The sequence below is a fragment of the Arachis ipaensis genome, chromosome B2 (assembly GCF_059453495.1).
Source record: "Arachis ipaensis isolate K30076 ecotype BB chromosome B2, ASM5945349v1, whole genome shotgun sequence".
Lineage (NCBI taxonomy): Eukaryota > Viridiplantae > Streptophyta > Magnoliopsida > Fabales > Fabaceae > Arachis > Arachis ipaensis.
The window spans coordinates 59,317,495-59,330,925 of NC_142437.1; the positions used below are offsets into that span (position 1 = coordinate 59,317,495).

General features: G+C 41.3%; 1 non-coding gene across 1 annotated transcript; it reads right to left on the bottom strand.

Annotated features, from left to right (window-relative positions):
- Positions 1 to 1,455: 1,455 nt before the first annotated feature.
- Positions 1,456 to 1,563, bottom strand: LOC148574039 (small nucleolar RNA R71). The gene has a single exon (XR_015905562.1). It is a non-coding gene; the product is annotated as a small nucleolar RNA R71 (small nucleolar RNA).
- Positions 1,564 to 13,431: the final 11,868 nt, after the last annotated feature.

Sequence of the window (13,431 nt, forward strand, 5' to 3'; positions counted from 1 at the left end):
TTTGAAGTCAATAATACAGAGAATTGAAGATTCAGAACATTCAGCAGAGGAATCAAACAAAAAAAGCTGGGCATTCAAAATGCCCAGTGAAGAAGGAAAACTGGCATTTAAACGCCAGCCAGGTACCTGGCTGGGCGTTTAACACCCAAAAAGGTAGAGATTTGGGCGTTAAACGCCAGAATGGTGCCCATTCTGGCGTTTAACGCCAGGATGACACAAGAGGGAAGATTTTGTTTTTAATTCACATTTTTTTTCAAGTTTTCATAATTTTTCAAAATCAAATCTTTTTCAAATCATATCTTTTCAATCATATCTCTTTCAAAATCAATTTCTTTCCATTTTATATTTATTTTTACTATTTTCAAAAATCCTTGCTATAATTAAAGATTTACTTCAAAACTTTCAAGTTGTTACTTGCCTATTAAGAAAGGATCAAACTTTAAATTTTAAAATCATATCTTTTAATTTCTTGATAGTCAAGTAATCAACTTTAATTTTAAAAATTTTCTTTTTCTAAATTGATTTTCAATCATATATTTTCAAACATATCTTTTCAATCACATCTTTTTCAAAATTAATTTTTTCAATCATATCTTTTTCTAATTTCAAAATCTTTTTCAAAAATCACTTTATTTATTTCCCAATATTAGTTTTCAAAAATCTCAATCAAATTTTCAAATTTCTTTTTAAAATCTTTTAATTAATTTTCGAAAATTCTTCCCCTCTTCTCACATCCTTCTATTTAAGGGACTAAGACTCCTCCTCAAGGTACAATTCGAACTCCCTCCTTCTGTATATGTTCGAATTCTCCTCCATCTACCACCTCCTTCTATTCTTCCTTTCTTCTGACACTTCAAGGAATCTCTATACTGTGACATAGAGAATTCCATACTTTCTTGTTCTCTTCTCTTTCATATGAGCAGGAACAAAGATAAAGGCATACTTGTTCAAGCTGATCCTGAACCTGAAAGGACCTTGAAGAGAAAGCTAAGAGAAGCTAAAGAACAATTCTCTTTAGAGGGCCTAACAGAACTCTTCAAAGAAGAAGAAACCATGGCAGCCGAAAATAACAATGCCAACAATGCAAGGAAGGTGCTTGGTGACTTTACTGCACCTATTCCTGATTTCTATGGGAGAAGCATCTCTATCCCTGCCATTGGAGCAAACAACTTTGAGCTTAAGCCTCAATTAGTTTCTCTAATGCAACAGAATTGCAAGTTTCATGGACTTCCATTGGAAGATCCTCATCAGTTCTTAGCTGAGTTCTTGTAAATCTGTGACACTGTCAAGACCAATGGGGTTGACCCTGAAGTCTACAGACTTATGCTCTTTCCTTTTGCTGTAAGAGACAGAGCTAGAACATGGTCGAACTCACAACCTAAAGAAAGCCTGAACTCTTGGGAAAATCTAGTCAATGCCTTCTTGGCAAAGTTCTTTCCACCTCAAAAATTAAGCAAGCTTAGAGTGGAAGTCCAAACCTTCAGACAGAAGGAAGGTGAATCCCTCTATGAAGCTTGGGAAAGATACAAGCAATTGATCAGAAGATGTCCTTCTGACATGCTTTCTGAATGAAGAGCAAGTTGCTAAGTACCTTGGAGCAATCATGAAGCTAAATGCCAAGTTATTTGGTAATGAGACTTGGGAGGATGAACCTCCATTGCTCATCAAAGAACTGAAAGACCTGACTAGGCAGAGATTACCTCAAAAGAGACAGGACCCTGGAAAGTTCTCAATCCCTTGTACCAAAGGCACCATGACCTTTGAGAAGGCTCTATGTGACCTAGGGTCAAGCATGAACCTTATGCCTCTCTCTGTAATGGAGAAGCTAGGGATCATTGAGGTACAAGCTGCAAGAATCTCACTTGAGATGGCAGACAATTCAAAGAAACAGGCTTATGGACTTGTAGAGGATGTCTTGGTAAAGGTTGAAGACCATTACAACCCTGCTGATTTCATAATCCTAGAGACTGGGAAGTGTATGGATGAATCCATCATCCTTGGCAGACCCTTCCTAGCCACAGCAAAAGCTGTGATTGAAAGCTCAAGGATATCTCTTGTGTTTAAAGCTCAAGGATATCCCTCTGTCACCATGGAGAGGAAGCACGAAGAGCTTCTCTCAATACAGAGTCAAATAGAGCCCCCACAGTCAAACTCTAAGTTTGGTGTTGGGAAGCCACAACCAAACTCTAAGTTTGGTGTTGAACCTCCACATTCAAACTCTAAGTTTGGTGTTGGGAGGTTCCAACATTGCTCTGAACATCTGTGAGGCTCCATGAGAGCCCACTATCAAGCTATTGACATTAAAGAAGCGCTTGTTGGGAGGCAACCCAATCGTTACTATTCTATGATAATTTTCTATTTTCTATTTTCTATTTTCTATTTTCTATTTTATGTTTTCTGTAGGTTGATGATCATGTGAAGTCACAAAAACAATTGAAAAAGCAAAAACAGAAGGAAAAACAAAATGAAAAACAGAACACCCTGGAGGAGAAACTTACTGGCGTTTAAACGCCAGTAAAGGTAGCAGAATGGGTGTTAAACGCCCAGTCTGGCACTATTCTGGGCGTTTAACGCCAGAAAAGGGTACCAGACTGGCGTTTAACGCCAGGAATGGGCAAGAAGATGGCGTTAAACGCCAGAAATGGGCAGCAGTCTGGCGTTTAATGCCAGGATTGGCAGAAAGGGGCGTTTTGCATGCCACTTGGTGCAGGGATGAGATATCCTTGACACCTTAGGATCTGTGGACCCCACAGGATCCCCACCTACCCCACCACTCTCTCTCTTCTTCATCCATTCACCAATCACCTCAATAACTCTTCCCCAAAAACCCCTCACCTATCAAATCCCACCATTCTCTTCACCACTCACATCCATCCTTCATAAAACCCCACATACCTCACCATTCAAATCCAAACCACTTCCCCTCCCAAACCCACCCTCTATAGCCGAACCATACACACCCCTCTCACCCCTATATAAACCCATCTTCACTCCTTCATTTTCACACAACCTAAACACCACTTCTCCCCCTTGGCCAAAACACAAGCCCACTCCATCTCCTCTATTTCTTCTTCTTCTACTCTCTTCTTTCTTCTTTTGCTCGAGGACGAGCAACCTTCTAAGTTTGGTGTGGTAAAAGCTAAAGCTTTTTGTTTTTCCATAACCATTTATGGCACCAAAGACCGGAGAAACCTCTAGAAAGAGGAAAGGGAAGGCAAAAGCTTCCACCTCCGAGTCATGGGAGATGGAGAGATTCCTCTCAAGGGTGCATCAAGACCACTTCTATGAAGTTGTGGCCAAGAAGAAGGTGATCCCCGAGGTCCCTTTTAAGATCAAAAAGGGAGAATATCTGGAGATCCGACATGAGATCTAAAGAAGAGGTTGGGAAGTTCTCACCAACCCCATTCAACAAGTCGGAATCTTAATGGTTCAAGAGTTCTATGCCAATGCATGGATCACCAAGAACCATGATCAAAGTGTGAACCCGGACCCCAAGAATTGGCTTACAATGGTCCGAGGGAAATACTTGGATTTTGGTCCGGAAAATGTAAGGTTGGCATTCAACTTGCCCATGAAGCAAGGAGATGCACACCCCTACATTAGAAGGGTCAACTTTGATCAAAGGTTGGACCAAGTCCTCATGGACATATGTGAAGAGGGCGCTCAACGGAAGAGAGATTCAAGAGGGAAGCCAGTTCAACTAAGAAGGCATGACCTCAAGCCCGTGGCTAGGGGATAGTTGGAGTTCATCCAATGCTCAATCATTCCCACTAGCAACCGGTCCGAAGCTACTATAGACCGGGCTATCATGATACATAGCATCATGATTGGAGAGGAAGTGGAAGTTCATGAGGTTATATCCCAAGAACTCTACAAGGTGGTGGACAAGTCCTCCACTGTGGTAAGGTTAGCTTTCCCTCATCTCATTTGTCACCTCTGCAATTCGGCTGGAATTGACATAGAGGAAGACATCCTCATAGATGAGGACAAGCCCATCACTAAGAAAAGGATGGAGCAAACAAGAGATCCCACTCATGGACAAGAGCATGAGGAAACTCTTCATCATGAAATCCCTGAGAAGCCTCAAGGGTTGCATCTTCCTCCACAAAACTATTGGGAGTAAATCAACACCTCCCTAGGAGAATTAAGTTCCAACAAGGGACAACTAAGGGTAGAGCGCCAAGAGCATTCCATCCTCCTCCATGAAATTAGAGAAGATCAAAGAACCATGAGAGAGGAGTAACAAAGGCAAGGAAGAGACATTGAGGAGTGGTATGCGAAATTGTTACTCAGGTTGTGAATTATTGTTCGAAATTGATTCCCTGGCGATGGCACCAAAAACGGATGCACAGAACCATGGTCTAAACATATCTTCACAACATCGCATAACTAACCAGCAAGTGCACTGGGTCGTCCAAGTAATACCTTACGTGAGTAAGGGTTGAATCCCACGGAGATTGTTGGTGTTGAGCAAGCTATGGTCACCTTGTAAATCTCAGTCAGGCGGATATAAAATAGTTATATAGTTTTCGAAATTTAGTAATAAAAGAAGGATAGAAATACTTATGTAGATCATTGGTGAGAATTTCAGATAAGCGTATGGAGATGCATTCGTTCCTCTGAACCTCCACTTTCCTGCTGTCTTCATCCAATCCGTCTCACTCCTTTCTATGGCTGGCTTTGTGTAAGGATGTCACTGGTGCCAATGGCTACTTTCAATCCTCTCGGGAAAATGGTCCAAATGCTCTGTCACAGCACGGCTAATCGTCTGGAGGCATCACCCTTGTCGTTGGTTGCATCCTATTCCTCTTTGTGAAAATGGTCCGATGCGCTGTCACTGCATGGCTAATCATCTTGGAGGTTCTCGATCATACTGGAATAGGATTTACTATCCTTTTGCGTCTGTCACTACGCCCAGCACTTGCGAGTTTGGAGTTCGTCACAGTCATTCAATCCCAGAGTCCTACTCGGAATACCACGGACAAGGTTTAGACTTTCCGAACTCTCATGAATGCCGCCATCAATCTAGCTTATACCACGAAGATTCTGATTAAGAGATCTTAGAGATACTCATTCATTCTAATGTAGAACGGAAGTGGTTGTCAGGCACGCGTTCATAGGGAATGATGATGATTGTCACGTTCATCACATTCAGGTTAAAGTGCGAATGAATATCATAGAAGCGAAATAAGATGAATTGAATAGAAAACAGTAGTACTTTGCATTAATCTTTGAGGAACAGCAGAGCTCCACACCTTAATCTATGGAGTGCAGAAACTCTACCGTTGAAAATACATAAGTGATAATGGAGTTCATTGGTCTCGGCCCCAGAGGGTAACCGGAGTAACCAAGACTACGAATACAATGATAAAAAGTTCTATTTATAATAAACTAGTCACTAGGGTTTACAGAAGTAAGTAATTGATGCATAAATCGACTTCCGGGGCCCACTTGGTGTGTGGTTGGGCTGAGCTTGAAGTCTACACATGGAGAGGTCATTCTGGGAGTTGAACGCCAGCTTTTGTGCCAGTTTGGGCGTTGAACTCCACTTTGCAACTTGTTTCTGGCGCTGGACGCCAGAATTGGGCAGAGAGCTGGCGTTGAACGCCAGTTTGCGTCGTCTAAACCTGGGCAAAGTATGAACTATTATACATTGCTGGAAAGCCCTGGATGTCTACTTTCCAACGCAATTGGAAGCGTGCCATTTTGAGTTCTGTAGCTCCAGAAAATCCATTTTGAGTGCAGGGAGCTCAGAATCCAACAGCATCAGCAGTCCTTCTTCAACCTCTGAATCTGATTTTTGCTCAAGTCCCTCGATTTTAGCCAGAAAATACCTGAAATCACAGAAAAACACACAAACTCATAGTAAAGTCCAGAAATGTGAATTTAACATAAAAACTAATGAAAACATCCCTAAAAGTAACTAGATTCTACTAAAAACATACTAAAAATAATGCCAAAAAGCGTATAAATTATCCGCTCATCACAACACCAAACTTAAATTGTTGCTTGTCCCCAAGCAACTGAAAATCAAATAGGATAAAAAGAAGAGAATATACTATAAATTCCAAACTATCAATGAAACATAGCTCCAATCAGATGAGCGGGACTTGTAGCTTTTTGCCTCTTGAATAGTTTTGGCATCTCACTTTATCCATTGAAGTTCAGAATGATTGGCTTCTCTAGGAACTCAGAGTTTAGATAGTGTTATTGACTCTCCTAGTTCAGTATGATGATTCTTGAACACAGCTATTTTATGAGTCTTGGCCGTGGCCCTAAGCACTTTGTTTTCCAGTATTACCACCGGATACATAAATGCCACAGACACATAATTGGGTGAACCTTTTCAGATTGTGATTCAGCTTTGCTAAAGTCCCCAATTAGAGGTGTCCAGGGTTCTTAAGCACACTCTTTTTTTTTTGCTTTGGACCTTGACTTTAACCGCTCAGTCTCAAGTTTTCACTTGACACCTTCACGCCACAAGCACATGGTTAGGGACAGCTTGGTTTAGCCGCTTAGGCCAGGATTTTATTCCTTTAGGCCCTCCTATCCACTGATGCTCAAAGCCTTGGGATCCTTTTTATTTACCCTTGCCTTTTGGTTTTAAGGGCTATTGGCTTTTTGCTCTTGCCTCTTGATTTTAACAGCTTTTGGCTTTTTCTGCTTGCTTTTTCTTTCCATTTTTTTTCGCCTATTTTTTTTTTCTGCAAGCTTTGTTCTTTGCTGCTTTTTCTTGCTTCAAGAATCATTTTTATGATTTTTCAGATTATCAAATAACATGTCTCCTTGTCATCATTCTTTCAAGAGCCAACATATTTAACATTCTTAAACAACAACTTCAAAAGACATATGCACTGTTCAAGCATTCATTCAGAAAACAATATAATTAAACTAAGTTCAAGGATAAATTCAAAACTCATGCACTTCTTGTTCTTTTGAATTAAAACATTTTTCATTTAAGAGAGGTGATGGATTCATAGGACATTCATAACTTTAAGACAAAGTTACTAACTACTAATGATCATGTAATGAAGACACAAACATAGATAAGCATTTAACATAGAGAAAACGAAAAACAGAAGAAATAAGAACAAGGAATGAATCCACCTTAGTGATGGTGGCGTTTCCTTCTTGAGGAACCAATGATGTCCTTGAGCTCTTCTATGTCTCTTCCTTGTCTTTGTTGCTCCTCCCTCATTGCTTTTTGATCTTCTCTAATTTCATGAAGGATGATGGAGTGCTCTTGATGTTCCACCCTTAATTATCCCATGTTGGAACTTAATTCTCCTAGGGAGGTGTTGATTTGCTCCCAATAGTTTTGTGGAGGAAAATGCATTTGAGGCATCTCCGGGATCTCATGGTGATGAGCTTCATACGCCTCTTGAGCTCCATGAATGGGCTCTCTTGCTTGCTCCATCTTTTTCTTAGTGATGGGTTTTTCTTCCTCAATGTGAATGTCTCCTTCTATGGAAGCTCCAGCTGAGTAACATAGATGGCAGATAAGATGAGGAAAAGCTAGCCTTGCCCCAGGAGAGGGCTTTTCGGCTATTTTGTAGAGTTCAAGGGAGATGACTTCATGAACCTCTACTTCTTCTCCAATCATGATGCTATGGATCATGATGGCCCGATCCACAGTAACTTCAGATCGGTTGCTAGTGGGGATGATAGAGCGTTGGATGAACTCCAACCATCCTCTAGCCACAGGCTTGAGGTCCAATCTTCTTAGTTGAACCGGCTTGCCTTTGGAGTCAATCTTCCATTGAGCTCCTTCCACACATATGTCCATGAGGACTTGGTCCAACCTTTGATTAAAGTTGACCCTTCTAGTGTAGGGGCGCTCATCTCCTTGCATCATAGGCAAGTTGAACGCCAACCTCACATTCTCCGGACTAAAATCTAAGTATTTCCCCCGAACCATTGTAACATAATTCTTTGGATTCGGGTTCTTACTTTGATCATGGTTCCTAGTGATCCATGCATTGGCATAGAACTCTTGAACCATTAGGATGCTAACTTGTTGGATGGGGTTTGTTAGGACTTCCCAACCTCTTCTTTGGATTTCATGTCGGATCTCCGGATACTCATTTCTCTTGAGCTTGAAAGGGACCTCAGGGATCACCTTCTTCTTGGCCACAACATCATAGAAGTGGTCTTGATGAGCTTTGGAGATGAATCTTTCCATCTCCCATGACTCGGAGGTGGAAGCTTTTTGTCTTCCCTTTTCCTTTTCTAGAGGATTCTCCGGTTTTAGGTGCCATCAATGGTAATGGAAAAATAAAAAGCTTATGCTTTTTCCACACCAAACTTAGAATTTTTGCTCGCCCTCGAGCAAGAGAAGAAAGAATTAGATGAAGAAGAAGAAGAAAAGATGGAGAAGAGGGGGGAGGTGTGTTTCGGCCAAGAAGAGAGGAGAGGGTTGTGTTGTGTGAAAATGAGGAAGAATGGAGGGCTTTATATAGGGAAGGGAGGGGGGGTTAAGGTTCGGCCATATGGGTGGGTTTGGGTGGGAAATTGATTTGAATTTTGAAGGTAGGTGGAGTTTATTGGGTAGGTTTATGGGAAAGAGTGGGTGGATGTGAGTGGTGAAGGGTTAATAGGGAAGAGAGATGGAGGTGATAGGTGAAGGGTTTTGGGGAAGAGTGTTTATTGGGAATAGAGGATGATTGAGAAGAGAGAAGAGAGTGAGTGGAGGTAGGTGGGGATCCTGTGGGGTCCACAGATCCTGAGATGATCTTGCGGGGTCCACAGATCCTGAGGTGTTCAAGGATTTACAACCTTGCACCAAATTAGGCATGTAAAATGCCCTTGCACACAACTCTGGGCATTCAGCGCCAGGTTGGTGCCCATTTTGGGCGTTCAACGCCCATTTGTTACCCATTTCTGGCGTTGAACGCCAGAACCATGCTTGTTCTGGGCGTTCAGCGCCAGCTCCTTTCCAGGGTGCAATTCTGGCGTTCAGCGCCCAGTTGATGCCCATTTTGGGCGTTCAGCGCCCAGATACTACCCATTTTGGGCGTTCAGCGCCAGAACCATGCTCTGTTCTTGCGTTGAACGCCAGGCAGGTGCTTCCTCCAGGGTGTGATTTTTCTTCCGCTGTTTTTGATTCTGTTTCTAAATTTTTCGTTTATTTTGTGACTCCACATGATCATGAACCTAAGAAAAGATGAAAAACAAAAATAAAATTAGATAAATAAACATTGGGTTGCCTCCCAACAAGTGCTTCTTTAATGTCAATAGCTTGACAGTGGGCTCTCATGGAGCCTCACAGATGTGCAGAGCTTTGTTGAGACCTCCCAACACCAAACTTAGAGTTTGGATATGGGGGTTTGACACCAAACTTAGAGTTTGGTTGTGGCCTCCCAACACCAAACTTAGAGTTTGACTGTTAGGGCTTTGGTTGACTCTACTTTGAGAGAAGCTTTTTCTGCTTCCTCTCCATGGATGCAGAGAGAGATCCTTGAGTTGTAAACACAAGGTTGTCCTTATTTAATTGAAGGATCAATTCTCCTCTGTCCACATCAATCACAGCTCTTGCTGTGGCTAGGAAAGGCCTTCCTAGGATGATGGATTCATCCTCTTCCTTTCCAGTATCCAAGACTATGAAATCAGTAGGGATGTAAAGGCCTTCAACCTTCACTAACACGTCCTCTACTTGTCCATAAGCCTGTTTTCTTGAATTGTCTGCCATCTCTAGTGAGATTTTAGCAGCTTGCACCCCATAGATTCCCAGTTTCTCTATTACAGAGAGGGGCATGAGGTTTATCCCTGAACCAAGGTCACACAGAGCCTTAAAGATCATGGTGCCTATGGTACAAGGTATTATGAACTTTCCAGGATCCTGTTTCTTCTGAGGCAATGTCAGTTGATCCAGATCACTTAGTTCATTGGTGAACAAGGGAGGTTCATCTTCCCAAGTTTCAATACCAAATAATTTGGCATTCAGCTTCATGATTACACCGAGGAACTTGGCAGCTTGCTCTTTAGTAACATCCTCATCCTCTTCAAAAGAGGAATACTCATCAGAGCTCATGAATGGCATAAGGAGGTTCAATAGAATCTCTATGGTCTCTAGATGAGTCTCTGATTCCTTTGGTTCCTCAGAGGGAAGCTCCTTATTGATCACTGGACGTCCCAGGAGGTCTTCCTCCTTGGGATTCACGTCTTCCTCTCCCTCTTTGGGTTCGGCCATTTTGGTTATGTCAATGGCCTTGCACTCTCCTTTTGGATTTTCTTCTGTATTACTTGGGAGAGTAGTAGGAGGGATTTCAGTGATCCTTTTACTCAGCTGGCCCACTTGTGCTTCCAAATTTCTAATGGAAGACCTTGTTTCATTCATGAAACTTACAGTGGCCTTAGATAGATTAGAGACTAAATTTGCTAAGCTAGATGGATTTTGCTCAGAATTCTCTGTCTGTTGCTGAGTGGATGATGGAAAAGGTTTATTGTTGTTAAACCTGTTTCTTCCACCATTATTAAAGCCTTTTTGAGGCCTTTGATCCTTCCATGAGAGATTTGGATGATTTCTCCATGATGGATTATAGGTGTTTCCATAAGGTTCACCTAAGTAATTCACCTCTGCTATTGCAGGGTTTTCAGGATCATAAGCTTCTTCTTCATAAGAAGCCTCTTGAGTACTGTTGGATGCAGCTTGCACTCCATTCAGACTCTGAGAAATCATATTGACTTGCTGAGTCAATATTTTGTTCTGAGCCAATATGGCACTCAGAGTATCAATTTCAAGAACTTCTTCATAGGCGTCCCATTACTCACAGGATTCCTCTCAGAAGTGTACATGAACTGGTTATTAGCAACCATGTCAATAAGTTCTTGAGCTTCTGCAGGCGTTTTCTTTAGGTGAATGGATCCACCTGCAGAAGTATCCAATGACATCTTTGATAGCTCAGATAAACCATCATAGAATATATCTAGGATGGTCTATTCTGAAAGCATGTCAGAAGGACACTTTTTGGTCAGCTGCTTGTATCTTTCCCAAGCTTCATAGAGGGATTCACCTTCCTTTTGTCTGAAGGTCTGAACATCCACTCTAAGCTTGCTCAGCTTTTGAGGAGGAAAGAACTTGGCTAAAAAAGCCGTGACCAGCTTATCCCAAGAGTTCAGGCTATCTCTGGGTTGAGAGTCCAACCACACTCTAGCTCTGTCTCTTACAGCAAAAGGGAAAAGCATGAGCCTGTAGACTTCAGGATCTACTCCATTAGTCTTAACAGTATCACAGATCTGCAGGAATTCAGTTAAGAACTGAAAAGGATCTTTAGATGGAAGTCCATGAAACTTACAGTTCTGCTGCATCAGATAAACTAGCTGAGGTTTCAGCTCAAAGTTGTTTGCTCCAATGGCAGGAATGGAGATGCTTCTTCCATGTAAATTGGAATTAGGTGCAGTAAAGTCACCGAGCATTCTCCTTGCATTATTGTTGTTGGGTTCGGCTGCCATCTCCTTTACTTCTTCGAAATTTTCAATAAGGTTGTCTCTGGATTGTTGTAATTTAGCTTCTCTTAGTTTCCTCTTCAGAGTCCTTTCAGGTTCTGGATCAGCTTCAACAAGAATGCCTTTTTCTTTGTCCCTGCTCATAAGAAAGAGAAGAGAAAAAGAAAAAAAAGAGAAATCCTCTATGTCACAGTAAAGAGGTTCCTTATTGTTAGTAGAAGAAGAAAAGGAATAGGGATGAAGAAGAATGAAGAATCCAAACACAAAGGTAATGATAGGAGCAGAGATGTGAGATGAAGAGAAGTGTTAGTAGATGAATAACTAAATAGAAGGGGATGAGAGGAGGAGAGAATTTTCGAAAATAATTTTTGAAAAAGAGTTAGTGATTTTCGAAAATAGTTTTTGAAAAAGGTTAGTAGTTTTTCGAAAATTCAAATAAAAAAATAAAATAAATAGTCTAATTAAAAAGAAATTTTGAAAAAGAGGGAAGATTTTTTTCGAAAATTAGAGAGAGAGAGAGTTAGTTAGGTAGTTTTGAAAAAGGTAAGAAACAAACAAAAAGTTAGTTAGTTAGTTGAAACAAATTTTGAAAAGATAAGAAGTTGATGCCAGGGCATCTTGGCCAGTTTCACTGACCAAGTTAACGTGAACTCTAACGTGGAGAAGAGAAGATGATCCAACGTTAGTGACACTCAACATTGTCACTAACGTTGGCAATCACTCATAAGTGGCCACGTTAGAAGCCACGTTAACCTAGTTAACGTGAACGTGGCCTCTAACGTTAAGGGGGAGGGAGAGAAGCCAACGTTAGTGACACTCAACATTGTCACTAACGTTAGCCTATGGTGCTAAGTACCACGTTAACACCCACGTTAACTTGGTTAACGTGGGAATTAACGTAGAGGATGAAGAATTGTCGACAACGTTAGTGACACTCAATATTGTCACTAACGTTGAAGCAACCACACAACCCCCAAGAGTCACGTTAACCTCCACGTTAACTTGGTTAACGTGGAAGCTAACGATGAGAAATGAAAGATGAGGCAACGTTAGTGACACTCAACATTGTCACTAACGTTGGGATGGCTAAAAGATGGCCACGTTAGAAGCCACGTTAACCTAGTTAACGTGGACTCTAACGTGAGACCCAGGGGTACATTGGAACGTTAGCGACAATGTTGAGTGTCACTAACGTTCTCGAAGGTTGGCAAGGACCACGTTAGAAGCCACGTTAGCCTAGTTAACATGGGCTTTAACGTGAAACAAGAAGGGGCACACTGGAACGTTAGTGACAATGTTGAGTCTCACTAACATTCTCGAAGGACTAACAAGGCAACGTTAAAAGCCACGTTAACCTAGTTAACGTGGGTTTTAACGTAAGGCAAAGGGGTGCACTGGAACGTTAGTGACAATGTTAAGTGTCACTAACGTTCTCGAACTCATATTCTCACTAAATATTAACACCCCTAACGTCCTGAGCTGAAGTCTCTGCCCACTTAGCACTTTCTATCTGCAAGTAAAGCCAAGCCCAAATGAAGAAAAGAACTGCTTCAAACTCAAGATCCAAAGGCCCAAGACTTGAAGAGTAAACTAGAAGCTGAGAAGAGTAGTATATATAGGAGTAACTTTAAATTGTAAAGAAGTTCTGGAGGCTGAAGAACCACTCTCTGTATTTACTTTCTTTGCAATTTCTAGTTTTATGATGTATTCTCCATCTTTGTTTTCATTTTCAAGAGCTATGAACAACTAAACCCCTTTCATTTGGTTAGGGAGCTCTGTTGTAATTTGATGGATCAATACTAATTTTCATTGTTCTTCTTCTATCTTTCCTCTTGATTTTACTTGAAAGCTTTCGATCTTCATCCAATTGAGTAGTTATCTTGGAAGAGAAGCTATTCAAACTTGGATCTCTTTTGAACCTTGGAAAAGGAATGAAGAGATTAAGCTAGAAATGCTTTCTTATGCTGGACCAAATTGGGTTTGGAT